The 18,961-nt window shown below is 38.5% G+C and overlaps 1 protein-coding gene across 5 annotated transcripts in view; it reads left to right on the plus strand.

Moving 5' to 3' along the window:
- The first annotated feature begins 9,821 nt into the window (after nucleotides 1-9,821).
- The window catches only part of LOC124953492 (zinc finger protein castor homolog 1-like), a 93,936-nt gene continuing 84,796 nt past the window's right edge, over nucleotides 9,822-18,961 (plus strand). For 4 of the 5 annotated variants that reach the window (XM_047504957.1, XM_047505005.1, XM_047505012.1 and 1 more), the window contains exon 1: nucleotides 11,779-12,068. The gene's annotated coding sequence lies outside the window, so the exon portion shown is untranslated. Of the gene's footprint in view, nucleotides 11,321-11,778; nucleotides 12,069-18,961 lie in introns of those variants that run through there. The other variant, XM_047504967.1, reaches the window with a different exon arrangement.

Consider the following 18,961-nt stretch of genomic DNA (forward strand, 5'->3'; position numbering starts at 1 on the left):
AGCGAGAGACGCACCCGGACGCGGATATACGTAAGTACGCGGCGCGTGCAGCTACGCCGGTGCTCGAGTATCGACCAGGTTAGCTTCGGTATCGATTGTTTGTTGAGAGACTCGAAGCTCCGAGGGATATCCCGTTTCCATGAGAGACACATAATGCTTACATACCAACGAGTCTACGAAGAGAGAGAGAGAGAGAGAGAGAGAGAGAGAGAGAGAGTACCACTGTATCCATCGTAAAATATTATTCAAAATTTCATTACGTTTTTTCTATTTTTCTTTCTTTTCTTTTAATTTTTTCTTTTATTTTATTATTTGTTTTGTTTTGTTTTTTAATTTCGTAGATTGACCCTAAAATTATACTGATGACATCTATCTTAATATAGTCGCTGTTTCCATTGATCTTTATTACTCTAATCGACAGTAATATTGCCGATAATGTATTATTGTTGATATTTGTATTTACTTGTATTGAAAAAAGATTATGATAAATATATTATATATATATATATATATATATATATATATATATATATATATATGTATATATATATAATTCATTTGTTAAGATTTAACGTTAACAAGGATTTTTAATAAACAACTGTCTTATAAAACTTATTGAACAATTATATATTATAATCCTTAATTCGAGGAATCGATTTTATATACTCTTTTAATATACAAATAATTAACCATGTTTATGTTAACTTAGAATATGTTTAAACTATGTTTAATTAACTATGTTTATGTTACTATGTGTAATTAAATATCTTTATGTTACTTTAGGATGTTAAAATTGATCAAAAGATTTGTTCGATTTTGACTGTAAAACGTGTTATAATATTTTTAGATCAATAAGGATTAATATAGGTTAGAATGTTTTTTTTTTTTTTTTTTCTTTTTTTAATTGTACACATCAACAACAATTGATTAGTCTTGAGTAATTAAAAACTGTTCAGCCTCGATTTCGAATTTTGTCAGACTTTCAAACTCTCTTTCGTCTACACAAGTTAGAGAGTAGAATACACGAATAGTTTTTTAATTTTTTTTTTCTCTCTCTTCGCAAGAGAAAGGAAAGATTCACGAATTCGAAAGGAATTTTGAAAGTAATTAGAAGTCGACGACTGCGTTAGATTTGTCGACGTTTCACGTTTGAAGTAAAGCAAAGTCACTATATATTATTCTGTCTATTTGATAGAAAGAAAGAAAAAAAGGGAAAAGAAAAAAAAAAAAAACAAGAATTCATGCCCGCAGCGTTACGAACCGTTAGAAAGTTTTTTTAGATCGCAAATTTGGACCTTCCAAATCTCTCTCTTTCTCTCTCTCTCTCTCTCTCTCTCTCTCTCTCTCTTCCATTCTATTTTTCTTTTTTTTTCTCTTTTACGATCATTACATCGTAACGATCGTCATTAAGGTCTACTTCAGGAGGAAAGAGTTTTGTGGATAACACGATGGCGTTGATCGAAAGTACGACGAGCTTAGAACGTAATTATTAGTTTAATTCTCTAACTATCTCTCTCTCCTTCTCTCTCTTCCTCTCTCTTTCTCTCTCTCTCTGTCTTTCTCTCTTTCTGTCTTAATTCTGACAAATATCGATCGTTCTTTTCCCTCGAACGGATCGCTCATAGTCATCCTTCACGTTTCTAAGTGGGGTGAACGAATCGAGATATCTCCTCTTCCGTTCCTTTTTTTCCTCTCTCTTTCTCTCTCTGTCTCTCTGTCTCTCTCTCTCTCTCTCTCTCTCTCTCTCTCTGTCTCTCTGTCTCTCTCTTTCTCTTTCTCTTCACGCTTAGTAAAACGATCCACGTGTTTATATCTAAATCATTTTTTACCATTAATTATAAAGAACAGAGACAGACAATGATCTATCGAAACTCGATCTTCCTCGTTATACTCATTATTCAAGAGATAGAGAAAGAGAGAGAGAGAGAGAGAGAGAGAGAGAGAGAGAGAGAAAGATAAAAACAGATGCAGGAAAGAATAATAACATTATTTAACAAGGATATTTATTATTTGACCATGATGTAACAAGCAAAAGAAAAAGAAATGAAAAATGGAGAAAGGAAATAAAAAAAAAAAAAAAAAGAAAAATGCTATATTTTCAATATTTCAGTATTCTCGAGTCGGTCCGGCGCGGGCCGGCTTCTCTAGATCTCGAGCACAGATGTGTGTTCCATGGCAGCCGGCCCGAGGCCAAGGATCCATTAACTCACCGCCCACGCGGCTCTTGTTTTCGACACAATCCATAAATATAAGACTGACGTGGTGGAATTTACGCAACGGCCAATTAATATTAATTTTCATTAGCATATTGATATCATTCTGCAGTCGTATTGAAACAACAATTTTAGTGATATCTATTTGACGATATCGTATCGAGTATAAATCGAAATTCTCCTTGGAATATGAACTATGAACTCTCTGACGTCCTTCGAACTGTTGGGAAAAGAAAGGAAAAAAGAAAAAAAACAAAAACAGAAAAAGGGGAAAGAAGAAGAAAAAGAAGAAAAAGAAAGAAATGAAATAAAAAGAAAAAAAGAAAAAAGAAAATTTATCATGGGAAGAACAATGGAAGATCGAAGGCCACGGGGGAGGGAAAATAATGGTCGGCTTTACTCTCGCACGTAGCACGTGGTGCACGCGCATTCCTCACGACGTACTACACCATGAAAACGCATCTTGTAAGATGCGTTTACACGCGCGGAAAGTCGTGGCAACGTAGAAGAGAACACGTATGTATATATATATATATATATATATATATATATATATATATATATATATATATATATGTAGGTATAAAGCGATTCTCGAGAGCCAGGGAGGCGGATGTGGCGCTGAAAGACAGCGCCTTGTTACTTAATTCCATGCGCTCGCTTAAATAGAACGACTTAGACTTAAGGTAGTCTGCAAAAATGAAAGACACGCCGTTGTGGACGGCGAAGGAGCGCTTTTATACGTGTGCGTGCATTTATGCACGTGTGTGTACGTGTGACAGAGAAAGAGGGAGAGAGAAAGAGAGAGAGCGAGAAAGAGCGAGAGGGAGGGAGGGAGAGAAAGAGAGAGAGAAAGAAAGATAGGGTGGAGAGGGGAGGGGGAACAGTCTCGTTCGTAGGATGTCGGGGGTGCCTACTGGTTTTGATATACGAGCACACCAATACACGATCGAACGGTGTTACGCGCGTGAGTCATATCTGAAACCAGTCCGAGAAAGCAAATGTACGCGTGTGTATACACATATATATATATATATACATATATATATATATATATATATATAATATATATGCATACATATATATATATGTACATACAGCTTATATACATATTTGTATACATATTTATATTTACATACTTATTTTATATACTTGTATATATACACACATACACATAAGATTATGTATATATACATATATATATATATATGTGTATATATGTAAAGAGGTATATATACATATATATATACACACATTTATATATAAAGTGGTATATATACGTATATATATTTCATATATATATATATATATATATATATATATATATATATATACACATATGTAGGTAAAGATAAGAAAAGACGAGGAACGTGTGTATATACCGAAAGTGGAGGGACCTTTGAATATTTCAGACGAGCCGTATCCGAGCTTGCGTTGTTACGAAGGCGTGTGCGTAATCCTTCTTCGGTGCGTCTCTCCGATCTGGCCACGTGAGATTAAAAGGTCTCTACTCTCTTTTCTCTTTATCTATCCCTCTATCTATCTCTCTCTCTCTCTTTCTTGCTCTTTCTCGCTCACTCGTTCATTCGTTCGTTCATTCGTTCATTCGTTCGTTCGTTCGTTCGTTCGTTCGTTCGTATTAAACGCTTTCGTATTTTTCTTCTTTTTTATTTCTTCAACCTCGAAAGAATATGTACGTTGATTCGTCATAAATTTTGCGATGTGTTAGAGAGTAATATGTGGTTCGGATTAATCCTCGAGTTGCGCGAAATTGTTTTCATCATCTAAACTGGTTCGAAATGCTACTACTATTATCTATTTATCATTCTCGTTTTAAACGTTTCTTGATTGATCGACAAGCGAAAATAGTTTTTATTTATTTTGTCATTTCGGATTTTTTTCTCTTTTTTTTTTTTTTTCGTTTCTTTTTTCCTTGAGATAGAGAAGAGGATATATTGTCAAAGTTAAATATATTTCGTTCGTTTCCTAATTAAACATTTTTGCTTAATCATAGTTTAGAAATAATTAGATTTCTCTTATATTAATTTTAATATATATATATATATATATATATATAAATTTCTCATATTATATTCGTCAAAACATTTTCGATCAAGAATGATCATCGACGTAAATCTTACTCTTTCTCTATTTCTTCTCTCTTTCTCTCTCTCTCTTTCTCTGTCTTTCCTTCTCTTTCTTTCATACGATCCATTAAAGCGAAAGCAGACACGACGAGAGAAGAGAGCTAACCGTTTGATGGACGATAGAAAATAACGTCTAGATAATGGAGAAACGAAGTCGTTCGAACGAATAACGTTGGAGTACGGAATTATGTAAATTTTCTCTAGAAAAAGAGAATATAATACCTGGTCACCGTCGATCGGATTATTAATCATCGATCTTCCAAAAGAACAAGGACAACGATATCTCGATTTACGCGAGGACGCAAGTTATCGTTCGTCGAAATAGCTAAGAAAACTTTCCCAATACACATACACGCACGCACACACACATACATACACACACAAATACACATATAGGCATACAAATAAAACATACACACTTACGCAAACTTACAATTAGACACAGAAAACACATAGTATACATTCATGCAAACATTCTCCTATCCGAATTTCTTTCGTTTTATTTTTTCAGCTATAAGCGATCCGATCGAAACGAAATTATTCGCGCGTAACGCGTGGCTTCGTTACTCGGCTAGCTCGACAATGGAAAATTATTAGAATGGATCGATAAATCAGAGAGCGATAACGCGACGTCGTTTCTCGAGTGGGAAAGGTTCGCTTTTCTACGCGAGGACATAGAGGATCGCCGTTGATCGTGGGCGTACGATCCCTCGTACGATCTCTCGAAGGCGAATTCGTTAGAAAGAAAACCTTCCGTGAAGGGCTGCCAAATGAAAAATCAAATTCGATTGGAGTTCCATAGAATGAAGGAGGAGAAGGAGGAAGAGGAAGAAGAGGAGGAGTAGAAAAAAGAAGAAGGGTGGAGAATAAAAGAGAGAGAGAGAGAGAGAGAGAGAGAGAGAGAAAGAGAGAGAGAAAAGAAAAAGAAAGAGGAGGGAGTGGAACGTACGTACACACATACATACATACGTACATACATATGTACATGCATACATACATATATACACATACACATAAAACGTGGCAGTTGGCGTGCAGCGTAGAAAACGAAACAATAATTCGTGCGATCACAATGCACGAAGCAGCATTGTGGACGCGGGGTCAGGAGCGTATCTATCGGTGGTCGCAAGTGGTGTAACAATACTACTAAAAGCTCTTCTGTGTATACGCATGTATATATCTGTATAAATCTTTCGTATCTTTCTCTCTCTCTCTCTCTCTCTCTCTCTCTCTCTCTCTTTCTTTCTTTCTCTCTATCTATCTATCTATCTATCCATCTCTCTTTCTCTTTTTCTTTCTTACTCTCTCATCATCACGAGCGTATCTGCCTCGAGCCAGCAGCATCACAAGGACCACTAGGAGGCGAGCGAACTCTTGGCGTATCCACCCACGACGTGGCATACTGTAACGAGGCTACAGTCCATTAAGTGCGTGCAGCTATTATGGCTAATGCATTATGAAGTAATAAAAAACGGGAACTATAGCACAGCGTCTCTCTCTCTCTCTCTCTCTCTCTTTCTCTCTCTCTCTCTCTCTCTCTCTCTCTCTCTCTCTCTCTCTCTCTCTCTCTCTCTTTGTCTTTCTTTGCACGCGCCCAGAGTGAACCGGACCACATTCCACGTCAGAAAAGTATATGTGTTGGTATTGTATGTGTGTACACGCCGATTTCAACGAACGTTAGTTTCTTGACGCTACCCGATGCTCATCGATAGAGACCATCGAACTCTTCTACGTGAGATACTATAGGTATACTATAGGTATATATATATTTTATATATATATATATATATATATATATATATATATATATACGTATATAAATTCTAAATAAATATAAGTACATGTATGTATGTATGTATGTGTCGATATCGTCCATCGATTCGGTTAAAAGTCTCCAGTTGTAAATCAAAGACAATTGCATTAGCCATATATCTAAGGATTTTGTATCGCGTGGGAATAATTGCACGACTCACGATAACACGGTATCATTTTAATAAAACGTCTTAACGTTTCTTCTATTATTTCGATAGATCAATACGACGATTATTCCTTCCGGTAACACTCGCACTCGTCGGTGAAAGAAGGAAGTAGAATAGGAAGTCTTGAAAAAGCTTTAGTACGAGGAGATATATAATAACGGGACGAGAGTGAGAGAGTGAGAGAGAGAGAGAGAGAGAGAGAGAGAGAGAGAAAGAGAGATGGATCTTTCTTTATACGATAGGGGTTGTCGCGTCAAACGTGTAAAACGAGAACTAGAAGAAACAACCCTTTTTCTTTTTCTTCCATCGTATTCTTAAACGAAACGCGAATGTTTTATCTACTACCTTAGGAAATTGTCGACAATCTAAAAATATCTCTTCTCTTTCTCTCTCTCTCTCTCTTTCTTTCTTTAGAATTTTCCTTTTTTTCTCCACCTCTTTTCTAGTTTTCTCCTTCCCTCTCTCTCTCTCTCTCTCTCTCTCTCTCTCTCTCTCTCTATCTCTTTCTCTCTTATCTCTTTTTCTTTTTTTTTCTTCATCTTCTTCTCCGTACTTCTCTGTCTTTCCACCACCCTCGACCGAAAGACGCGACTCGTCGGCCATATGGTCCGCGAGGGAGAGATAAAAAATTCATATTTTCACCGTGGAAGGGCTGAGGACGCGGTGAGTGTATTTTTAAAAGCACGCGCCTCGAGAGAGCGTTCGTTCAACTTTTCCTCTCCTTGGTACTCGACGATTCTTCAAATCTAGTAATTCCACATACTCTTTCTCTCTCTCTTTCTCTCTATCTCTCTCTCTCTCTCTTTCTCTCTTAAGAAACGTCTTATTGATGTAACATTATTATTATTAACTTATTATTCAATATTATTAATAACATTTTATATTATTAATCGTTTTAATATTTGATATTATTAATGTATTCACAATATTTATCATTATTTCATTTATTTTCCTTATGTATCTTCGTTGAAATTTCAAAAATTTCCAAGAGGGAGGATGGGAGGGGGGACGACTCTCGTCGTTTCAGCTGTCCATTAACGTTCTTCTTCAAAATTTTTTTCCCCCTTCGAATACTGAATCCATGGATCTTTTCGATCGTGGAAAGATATTACCATCGTGCCTGTCGACTACCTGGAATCGAAAACTTTTTTCTTTTTCTTTTTCTTTTTTCTCGATCCACCCCTCCTAGTCCGATCCGTTATTCAAGGGTACGTCCTCGCGTCTAATGGTTTTTCTCATAACGGAACAGAGAAACCCTTTTTTTCTCCTCGAAATGCAAACCCTGTGCGGGTACCATCTCTCTCTCTCTCTCTCTCTCTTTCTCTCTCTCTCTCTCTCTCTCTTACGATTTTATCGAAGGTTTTTAAATCACGCGAAACAACGCGAGTCGTTTTCGTGAGATCGAAGAAACGCGATACTTTATTGACGCCTTCGAAAGAAGGACTCTTTGATAAAAACCTCTATCCGATCCATTTATATAGTAAAAAAAAAAGAAAAGAAAGGGTTCGCCCTCAACCCTTTCCTTCCATCATCGAAGAACCTAACGGGTCACAATTTTTTCTCACATTCTACTTTTCCAAATTGACTACCTGCCGCTTTTTTTTTCCTTACCTCCGATGATTGCCGGGACTTTCTTATTTCCTGGTTTATTTATAATATCTATTTATTCTTTTTTTTTTTCCTTTTTTTTCCTTTTTTCTCTTATAAAAGAAAACCTATTTACCTACTTACTATTTGAATAACGAAAGAGAGAGAGAGAGAGAGAGAGAGAGAGAGAAATAGATTTGTAATTTCATCCTCTTTTTCTATCTATTATTATTTCTTTTTCGCTTGTTCTTTTCATGACGTCGGCTACGGGTTCGATAAATCAAAAAGATTCGAACGAAGAATAGAATACGAACTAGAGAAAAAAGACAATCGTCCCTTTTCATATAAACGAATCTATACAATTTTAATCGTTCATAATCACAAACCACCCGCACACCATATAAGAATGATCTTGTTGAAGGTCCCTAGGTAAAGAAAGAATAAAATGGATGGTACCATCATCATAAAAATGGATCACTTTTTCTTCCTTCTTTATCGGCCCTTTTCTAATTTAGTCTCGAGCACGTTTCTAATCGAGTTCTACGGATATTACGATAATGCTTTTCGTTGCAACAAACGAGCGAGCATGTCTCCGGCACGAAAAAAAGGGAGGTACCCGGTTCTTACGGGGAGGAGAGAACGCTGCTACGTTATTGGACGAAAACTTACCCTCGTTCACGTATCGTTGCTACCCTTCGTTGCACCGGCCGAGCCTGCGCTCTCAGACCATTACATTGTTCTCGCTTCCGCATTGGAACGAAATTTGCATAGGGAGTTTGGGATTCGGGTGAAATAAAAGGGGCCGAGCATAAGGGAGACCGAGTTTCAAAATTTCGTTACGTTTAATTAACGTGATCTAAACCATCGTAAATCGTCCGAACCAAATTATTTCAACGATTTTCTTATCAAAATCATTTTAATTTTTTATATATTTTTTAAACATTATTCATGTGCACGTATATACATATATACACATACGTATATACATTTTTTTCAAACATATATTTTTAAATGTATTAATTTTTCTACATATAAATTTTAAATAAATAAATAAATAAATATATATATATATATATATATATGTATCATTTAATATTAAAAATAAATTTCCATTTTAGGATAAAATCCAATTCATCATGAAAGAAATCGAAATCGAGGCACTGTTAATAACCCAACCAACCGTGGTATCAGCCCGTAGAGTTCACGATAAGAATCGCAAAAAGAACTGGACAACTTAAAAACGAGTGGGAGTGTCCTTCGAAAAGGGGTTGCGATTGGCTGACTAAAATCCTTTCAATACGTATACGAGCCTACCAACGGCTTTACCCTATTCACCCTCGGACGATAGAAAATGAGTTTTCGAAGCTAACGACGCAGGAGTTTCATTCGTTCTAATCCACAGATCGATAGAGATCTTGCGATCGAGGACAACAAAAAGAGTATGGGGGAGGGGGGGGGGGTTGTTAATCGTTGTAGAGAAAAAAGAGAGAGAAAAAAAAGGGTGAGAAGGAAGGAGAGGACGGGGGGGGGGAGGTTGGTTGGTGGTGAGTAATGTAGACGACGAAAAGGAGAAGGCATCGCGACGTCGGTGGACGTCGAGTTCTCTCTCTCTCTCTCTCTCTCTCTCTCTCTCTTTCTTTTTCTCTTTCTCTCTCTGTCTTTCTGTCTCTCTGTCTCCCGGAGGCGGGGAGATGTAGTTTGCGCGCGCGCGCTCAGGGGTGGGGCATCACTCGGCTGGGTCGAGCCGTTCGACGAGTGGTGGGGCTCGCGGAGTCGAAGATGCCGAGTAGTGGGGGACTCTTCTCGCGCTACCGAACCTCCTCCGTCTCCTTCTCGGTTAGTTGCGTCTCTCTCTTTCTTCCTAGTACCGCTTGGCGGCGGTGGTGGTGGCGGAGGGGTTCAGTCATCTCGCGCCAGCCGAGCCACGCGCATACTGTTCTTCTTCGACACGATTACTCGCGACAATCTTTCTTGGCTTGGTATTCTAACGCGAATTTTCTTTTACGATATAACAACAACAACAACAACAACAACAACAACAACAACGATAACAATAACAATAACAACAACAATAATAACAACAACGATAATAACAATAACAACGTTGTTTCTTCTCTTTAGTCCAATAATTATCGTTAAACACGTTAAGGACGAAGACAATCAACGACAACTGTCTCTCCTCTCTCTCTCTCTCTCTCTTTTTCTCTGTCTTTCCCTCTTTTTCTTTCTTTCTATTTTCTTTTCTCTTCTTTCCTCTTCTCATTTCTTTTTTCAACACTCAAAGAGCGCAAGTTCGGAACTGGACCGCCCTCTCCGGACGGAAGCCACGGAACAACACCCCCACTCAACTCCCTCCACCGAATCAGACTACCACCTCCACCTCCTCCTCCTCCTCCTCCTTCTTCTCTTATGAGAGTGAGAGAAAGAAAGAGAGAGAGAGAGAGAGTGAGTGAGTGAACGAGTGAGCGAGTGAGTGAACGAGTGAGAAAGAGAGAGAGAGAGAGAAAGAGAGAGAGAGAGAGAAAGAGAGAAAGAGAGAAAGAAAGAAAGAGAGAGAACGTTTCACGCCAACCCCCCACTTTCGACAAGGAGAGGCAGATACTCCGACGATAGAGCCTCCGGCACACGGGCACCGAGAGTACCACGCGAGTGGAGAACCCGTGGCTCCGTCGCGTTCAACCCCCCGAAGAAGATCGGAGGACCTGAGGATCGAAAAGGGAATATTAATACGTGGATCGTATATAAAGAAAAATTATCTCTCTATCTCTCTCTCTCTCTCGATCTAAATCGTCTCGTTATAAATCATTTCGACAATTTGTAAAAAAAACATACGTGATCGTAAAGGAAAAAACGGGTCCGTTTACGTTAAGTCGATTCGATGAAGGAAAATTAGTGACTAATAATCCCTAAACGGTCGGGTCGGTCGGTCCATCGGTCCATCGGTCCATCATCAATTCGGAGGATGGAGAACGTGAGATCATCGACGACATCGAGGAACAACGATCATTGGCATCAAGATCGATAAACACGGGGTGGTTTCCGTAAAAAGAAAAAGACGAAGGAAAAGAAACGGGGGGTGATCGAGTATCGTTTATTACTTAATCTAAAGGAAGGGGAAGTATACAGGAAAATTTGTACGGACCACCCCGTTGTAAACGTTTCTCCGCGTGTATAATGTGTGAGTGACAAGTTTTGAAAGTTTTCTCATACAACGACAGTTTTATTTATTATATATAATACGATAATTCTTCTTCGGGGCGGGGGGGGGGTTGGGGACCTCGCGATAAAAGGTGCCGAGGATGAACTTGATGATTTGGATTTGAAGGAGAAAAAAGGAAAAGAAGAAAAAGGAAATAGGAGAGAAAGATAAGTGCACGTGATAACGAGATTCGGTGTGAGTGTTTAATGCGCAAATAATTATTATATCAGAGAAGAAGCTGACTGTGGTGCTTCCTTTTTCATTGTTTTGTTTTTTCCTCCTCTTCTTCATTTCATTTCATTTCATTTCATTTCCTTCCCTCTCTTTTTCGTTTCCATTCTTTTCTTTTCTTTTTCTTTTGTTTTGTTTTACGTTTTCCCCCGCCAATCCTTTTTTCTCTCCCCATTCCTTTATTTCTCTCAATCTTTCGTTGGTTATCACGAAAGTGCGCGGAGTGTGATTATTATTTTACGAAATAAGAGGAGAAGGACAAAGGGCAAACTCCGACATTGATATCAAGTTTTATTTCCTTTTTCCTTTTATTTATCCTTCTCTTTCTTTTTCTGTTTCCTTTTCCTTTTTTTTTTTTTTTTTGATTCTTTTCAAATTTCTTTCCTTTCTCCCTTTATCTTTCTCTCTCTCTCTCTCTCTCTTTCTCCTTCTCTTCCCTCTCTCTCTCTCTCTCTCTCTCTCTCTCTCTCTCTCTCTCTTTCACTCACCCACTCACTCATTCTCTTTAACTCTCTATCTCTATATCTCTCTTTTTCTCTTCTTTCTGTGTGAACACGTTACACGTTTTCGTCGTATAAAAAAGTGTTTGGAAGTTTTTTACATTTGATAACAAGTTGGAAGGATTCTCAATCGTTGTGCCGACGGACTATCATGGTAACGTTAAGTGCGAACGGTGGAAGGAACGAGGATACTCGCTGAAAGGATTAATGAGGTAAATTTTACTTTAAGGTTAATTTATATTCTATCTTTATCTTTATCTTTATCTTCATCTTTATTATCTATCTATCCTATCTATTTCTTTTTATCTTTTCGTTAAAAAATTCCCGAAATTTTCCTGAAAACGAGTGATATTTAAAATCATCCAGCATATATATATATATATATACATACATGCATACATACATACATACATATATATATATATATATATATATATATATATATACACGTACATATATAGGATTACTATAGTTTTATAACCGTTTTCTAATGTTCGTTAGAAATAGAGCGTAAATAATCGCACGTAAATAGCCAACCGTTCGAGCTCGAACAGCGCGACCTGCGAACCCGTCGAGAGTATCTCAGAATCGACTACTAGTCGATCTCGATCCACTTCGATATATAGTATCGATTATTATGTAAAAATGTAAGTAAGAAACTCAAAGAACATTCGTTCGTGATACTTTTTATAACTTGCCAAGAAGGTGGAAAATTTTCGAGTAAATATATATACGCATTCTTTCTGAAAATATAATATTTGTTACAAAATATTTGAATTATTCTTGCTCGACCGTTCTCGTAGTCGTTTGTCGCCGTCGTCGTCGTCGTCGTCGTCGTCGTCGTCGTCGTTGTCGTTGTCGTCGTGCTTTATCGCGTTTAAAAGCTGTAAAACAAGTTGGCATTTACTTCGCGCCATGAGACGACGACTGAAACGACAAAGAGCGAACGCATTTTTAATTTATTATATTAGAAATTTTCTTTATCTTTTGTTCCATCGTGTATCATCGGAATACTCGGTCACGTTAATAAAGATTTAATAACGTCAGAATTGTTTCGAAAATTTTCTACGTAAGAAAAAAAGAATCATCTGAGAGTAGAATATGTGATTATGTGTTTGTGTGTGTGTGTGTGTGAGAGAGAGAGAGAGAGAGAGAGAGAGAGAAAACGATATATCTCGTTGTTCGCGCCAAAACATATTTGTCTACTTTTATGCTCGGCGGTAAATTAAACTTTCACGTGATTGCATAGATCTGTTGGTCCCTTTCGACCCTCTCTTTTTACCTCATTTTCTACTAACATTTTCTACGATAGCCGTCCAAAAACTTGTATTCTTAATCAAGATCGAGAAAACGAAAGTAAAATGTGTCGGGTAATAAAGTCAAGATAATTTCAAGTCATATGTTAGTCCTCGTATACAAATGTAAACCGCTTTTGAATTATATGAAATAGTCCCGTTAATTGCCCCGCAATAAAATCTCGAATAGTATTAGCTTTTTCACTTCTTGGAGTTCTATTATCGATGATGATTTTTCTCAATTTAAGGGAAATAGCATCGAACGATACGAATATGGAGAGGTAAATGTTATTTTTGGAATTCTTTGAAAAAGTTTTATTTAACGATCTATTAACGAACCCGACAAATGTTAATATTTTCTTTAATATGGGTTAACATTCGTCGGTGCAATTCGTTAAATAAATTTTCATTTGATAGTCTAAAGATGATTAAAAGAGTAGGAAGAGATGGGTGACAAGGCGGGGAGGGAGGGGGGGGGGGAAATCGAATAACGTCAACGTTATTCTTTATACGTTTTTTTTCCTCCTTTTCTTTTTACTTCTTTTTTTTTTTTTTTTTTTTTTTTTTTTTTTTATATAATTGTTTTTATTTCTTTCTTCTCGAAAAATTTTCATTTAACATCGACTTTACGTCATTAATGCGCGAATAATTTAGTGTTCATCACGTTAAATAAATTTTCATTTCATTTTATTTCGTTTCGTTGTTATAAGTAATATTGATTAGTTGTTATAAGTATAATGATATCGAGTTGCAAAAAAATCTCTCGTAGTACATTAGAACGATATTAGCTTTTCGAGCTCGATGCAAATTCTAATCCATTTAAAAACAGGATCCTCCAGTGGAAGAAAAGGAAAGAAGGGAAGAAAGGAAGGGTGGTAATTTGGGGGAAGGGTAAGACGTAAGGAAGAAAGAGAGAGAGAGAGAGAGAGAGAGAGAGAGAGAGAGAGAGAGAGAGAGAGAGAGAGGGACGGGTTCTAGTTTCGTCGCAAGCTTTCTTTCGCGACCTTGCACCCGAAGAATTCGACCTCGATTCCAGGCGAAACAGGAAGGTTTCCCTCGCGAGATTATGTCATTTCCGTTCTCGTCTTGTTTTTGCCTTTTCCCACGGAAGTCGTCGCGGCGCTGCCTCTCTCGACGCCCACCTCTTCCAGCATCTCGTTTTTGCCGCGTGCCGCCACAGTGTGCACATTTCTCTGTCCCTCTCGCACATTCTCTCTATATATCCTATCTCTCTCTCTCTCTCACTCTCTCTTTCTCTCTCTCTCTCTCTCTCTCTCTCTCTCTACCTCTCTCTTTCTGTCTCTCTCTCTCTCTATCTCTATCTCTATCTATCTTTCTATCTATTCCTCTCTATCTTTCTCTTTGACTCTTTATCTCTATCTTTATTTTTTTTCTATCTCTTTCTTCGGAGCAAAAATTTTCTTTTTTGACGATCGTCGATAAATTCGTTGAATTATTCTTTCTTTCTTTTAATAGTGAAAACACTCATAGTCGAACAACGGAGGTAACGACGACATCGCTAATTAGCATTAATTGCGAAGTGATTTATAACTATTAATATATTCCTCTCTCTCTCTCTCTCTCTATCTCTCTGTCTCTCTTTATTTCTCTATCTAATAAACTCACAATGTTTCTCGTAACATGTCCTTCGTAACGCATTATCGTAAATTAAGCTTTTCCAATTTGTATTCGAGCGATTCGTCGTCATCGTTTTATTTTCAAATTTGTATAAACGATTAACAATGAGTCCAACCGATTGATTGATTTCACTTAGCGAAAGACGGGAGTTGCTATTTCTTTTCTCTTTTTTTTTTTTTTTTTTTTTTTTTTTTTTTTTTCTAATAACGATACCGTTTAACATAGACAACGTTATCCATCGAAGCCGTATTAGTACGGAGTTTAGTCGTAACTCCTCGGTCCGTCCCCGCCCCCGCCATCGCCCCCGTTCCCCCCTATTTCCACTAGCTCCTTCGACGAAGATTACAGCTCGAACGAGAGACTTGGTTGGAACGACGAAGAGCGATAAAAGAGACGTAAAAGAGAGGAAAGGGAAGCGTGTTGGTACATACATACAAAAGAGAGGAGGGGAGAAGGAGAAAGAGAAAGAGAGAGAGAGAGAGAGAGAGAGAGAAACGCGAAGGTGGAAAGAGAGTAAAGGTTGGTCCTGAACGTGGCTGCTGTTGTGAGTAAGAGAAAGAGGGAAAACGACAGGTAGCGAGACGAAGATAGAAGGTACTTACTCGTGAAACGAAGAGTGAGGAAAGAGAGAGAGAATGAGAAAGAGAGAGAAAGGGAGAGAGAGAGAGAGAGAGAGAGAGAGAGAGAGAGAGAGATGGAATAACGTAGTAGAGGAAGAAAAGCTCGAAACAATTGGAGGCGCGGAGGCGGCCGCATTTCATGTTGGTTGGCATCGGCTCCCTTTAAAGAGTCTCTTGCTTTTTGTTAGCTCTTCGAAAATTATGATTGTTTGTCCGCGAGATTTACTGCTCGGAGGCCCCCTTGGCGCAGCACATATGTGTATATAGTATATACGTACATATAAGGTGCCCTCGAGGGGTATACCTCTCTCTCTCTCTCTCTCTCTCTCTCTCTCTCTCTCTCTCTCTCTCTTTCGCTCCCCTTGCGTCTTCTCGAAAGCGCTGACGGAGAGAAAAGGAACTCTCCTCTGAGTTTACCGAGATTAAAGAATCTGGAATTTACTGCGCTCGTTACCAAACTTAAACTTATCTATCTCTCTTTCTCTCTCTCTCTCTCTCTCTCTCTTTCGTTTTCTCTTTCTCTTTCTCTTTAATTCTTCCTTTTACTCATCTTTACCCGACTACGTTCTACCATAACGTAATCTCGAGAACGAGATTAGAGAGATCTCTTGTTTGATCATCGCCGAGATATTCGTCCTGTAAATCTACAGATTTTTTTTTTTTTTTTTTTAGCGAAAAATCTTTTAAAGATTCAACGAAATCGTTTGATTATTGCATGTAACGGCAATAACGTTGAATGAAATTCATTTCGAGAAATGTGTATTTAAAAATTTCGAATACCAGACAAAAAAAGAAAGAGGGGGAGAGAGAGAAAGAGAGAGAGTGGAAAGAGAATGAAAGAGAGAAAGAGGGAGATATATATATATATATATATATATATTCCGCAAAGTTTAGCGGTAGTAGAAAACACTGGTATAATATTAAGACTATAGGAGGGAAAACGTCGGAGGAGGAGGATTTTAAGAGGGTCGTGAACGCGATATAAAATCTTTTTAGCGTGAGTCGCGGCGTTATTTCGCCAAGTGCGAGAGCATTATCGGATTTCGGTAAGAATTTTCATCGTAAAGCGGCCGAGACTCTTTCTCTCTCCCTTCCTTTTCTCTCTTTCTCTCTCTCTCTCTCTCTCTCTCTCTCACTTTCTTTCTCTTTATCTTTCTCCGTTTCTCTTCGTTTCGGTCCGCTTGCTGTATATTCGCCTGATTTATTTCGGATCTTATTGTACCTCCGAACTAAACCAGTCCGGACTCTCGCGTACAACCAAAAAGTGGCTTCTCTCTCTCTCTCTCTCTTTCTCTCTTTATCCATCCCTTTCCTCTTTTCTTCTTCTCCTTCTTCTTCTTCTCTCTTTCTTGAGCCGCTTCGAACGATCGCTCTATAAATTTCACGAGTCTTTCGAACCCTATATTTTCTCGTTATCCTCGCGTTTTGCACGACACGTTTTATTAAAGCACGGTAATTTTACGAGGTCCAGCCTTCTCCTCTCGCGTACGATCCTCTCTTTTTTTCCATTCCCTTTTCATCTCTCCTCCTCTTCCTCCTTCTTCCACCGTCTTTTGCCTCTCGCTCGCTCGAGTCAAATTCGCCGTAGGTATCGTTTTTTTTTCTCTCTTTTTTTTTTTGTGCTTCTCTGATTCCCCCCCCCCCCCCCGCACCACTACCTCGCTCCCTTCCTTGCTCCCGCTTTCCCTCTTTCTCCTTCTCTCTGCAAATCTTCAGCATCGTTATTCGGATTCGATATTTCATAAAAACGACGAAGGACGACGATCGTAAAGGACGGCCTGATTGCCAATCGATCGTTACATGCCCTATTCCCGACGTGTATCTCTTCTCGCGAGATACTTTTTTAAATTCTCTTTTTACTCGCTAGTGTCACTAAAAATGATTTCGAGCTGATATAAGAAGAATAAGAAGAAGAAGAAGGAGAAGGAGAAAGGGAAGGAGAAGGAGAAGGAAGGTCGAAAAAGGAGGATGAAAATCGCTAGCAAAGGACGTACGTACATATGTACGTACGGACGGATGGATCCCATTCTCTTCTCTCTCTTTCTCTCTCTCTCTCTCTCTCTTTTACTGCCGCCACCGTACACCCCCCTTTTCCGTACACCTTGTCCCACCTCACTTCATCATCTTCCTCTTCTTCTTCTTCTTCTTCTTCTTCTTCTTCTCCTTCTTCTTCTTCTTCTTCTTCATTCTCGGGAGACTGAGAGAGAAAGACCGAGCACGGCAGTAAAAGGCCTAAAGTTTTTAATACTTTCAGTTGTTTTTATGGCGGCTGGCGTTTGCTCTTTTTTTATCGTCCCACCCGTCCCTCTTCTTTGGCCGGAACGTACGATTCTTACTACTCTCTTGTATGAGAGAAAGAGAGAAAGAGAGAGAGAGAGAGAGAGAGAGAGAGAGAGAGAGAGAAAGAGAAAAGAAGAAGACTGAGGCTCTCCTCTGATGTACGACTCAGCGGTCCGCGTGAAAAAATCCCATAAAGCAGTAAAAAAGCACGAGGTCTGTGGGCCAGAGTAAGAGAAGGATGAGAGGGAAAGAGAGATAGAGAGAGAAAGAAAGAGAGAAAGAGAGAGAGAAAAGAGAGGGTGGAGTGGCCCTATGGGTCCAGTATCGTCGAAGGAATTCCTCTTATGACGAACCATGCGTGATTCTTTCTCTTTCTTTCCCTCTATTCTCTCTCTCTCTCTCTCTCTCTTTCTCTCTCTTTTTCTATCTTTGTCTCTCCTTAACCCTCTCTTTTCTCGCCTCTCTCTCTCTCTCTCTTTTTCTGTCTTTGTCTCTCCTTAACCCTCTCTTTTTTTTTTCTCTTCTTTGCCAGTCCGAATGTGCGCGCTTCTTCGTCTCTTTCAGTTCCTCTTCTTTGCGCTTTCTTCCTGCCTGAAGATGCTTTCTGTCGGTCCTCTCCCGAGAGAGCTTCGGTAAAGCCACACGCTACGCGTGTAAAGAGTTAGAGAGAGAGAGAGAGAGAGAGAGAGAAAGAGAAAGAGAGAAGGAGACACAGAGTCTCAATGGACGAATTAAAAAGCGAAGACAGAAGAATGTCAAATGACAAATGATGGACACATGTGCCAAGCACACTTACATTATACACGTATTATGTACTTACACGTTCAAATACGTTCGCATGGATATATGCATATATGAACACACACATATATATATATATATATACATATGCATGTTACACATATATGTATAGCTATTTGTATATATACGTATTTATGAATGTATGTTATACATGCGTGTATGTATGTATGTATGTATGCTGGTTGTTGTATGTATTTATGTATCTATCTATGCAATAATACAGATAGATAGAGCTAGACGCACATACACACGTGTATGTATATATATGTATATGTATATTTGTCCTCTATTCTTCTTCTCTTGTATTCTCTACGACCGTCCTGGAAAACGTTCGCTCGAGCTTTCAAACGAAGGTTAGTTAGTTACTCTCTTTCCTCCGTTCCCTCTCTTCCCTTTCGTGCAAAACTGTCAGCACGGATTAGTGCTATTTTCGAGATTTTACTCGCTCGTCGCGACTGGACGCGTGCTGTC

This window comes from Vespa velutina, chromosome 1 (assembly GCF_912470025.1).
Source record: "Vespa velutina chromosome 1, iVesVel2.1, whole genome shotgun sequence".
Lineage (NCBI taxonomy): Eukaryota > Metazoa > Arthropoda > Insecta > Hymenoptera > Vespidae > Vespa > Vespa velutina.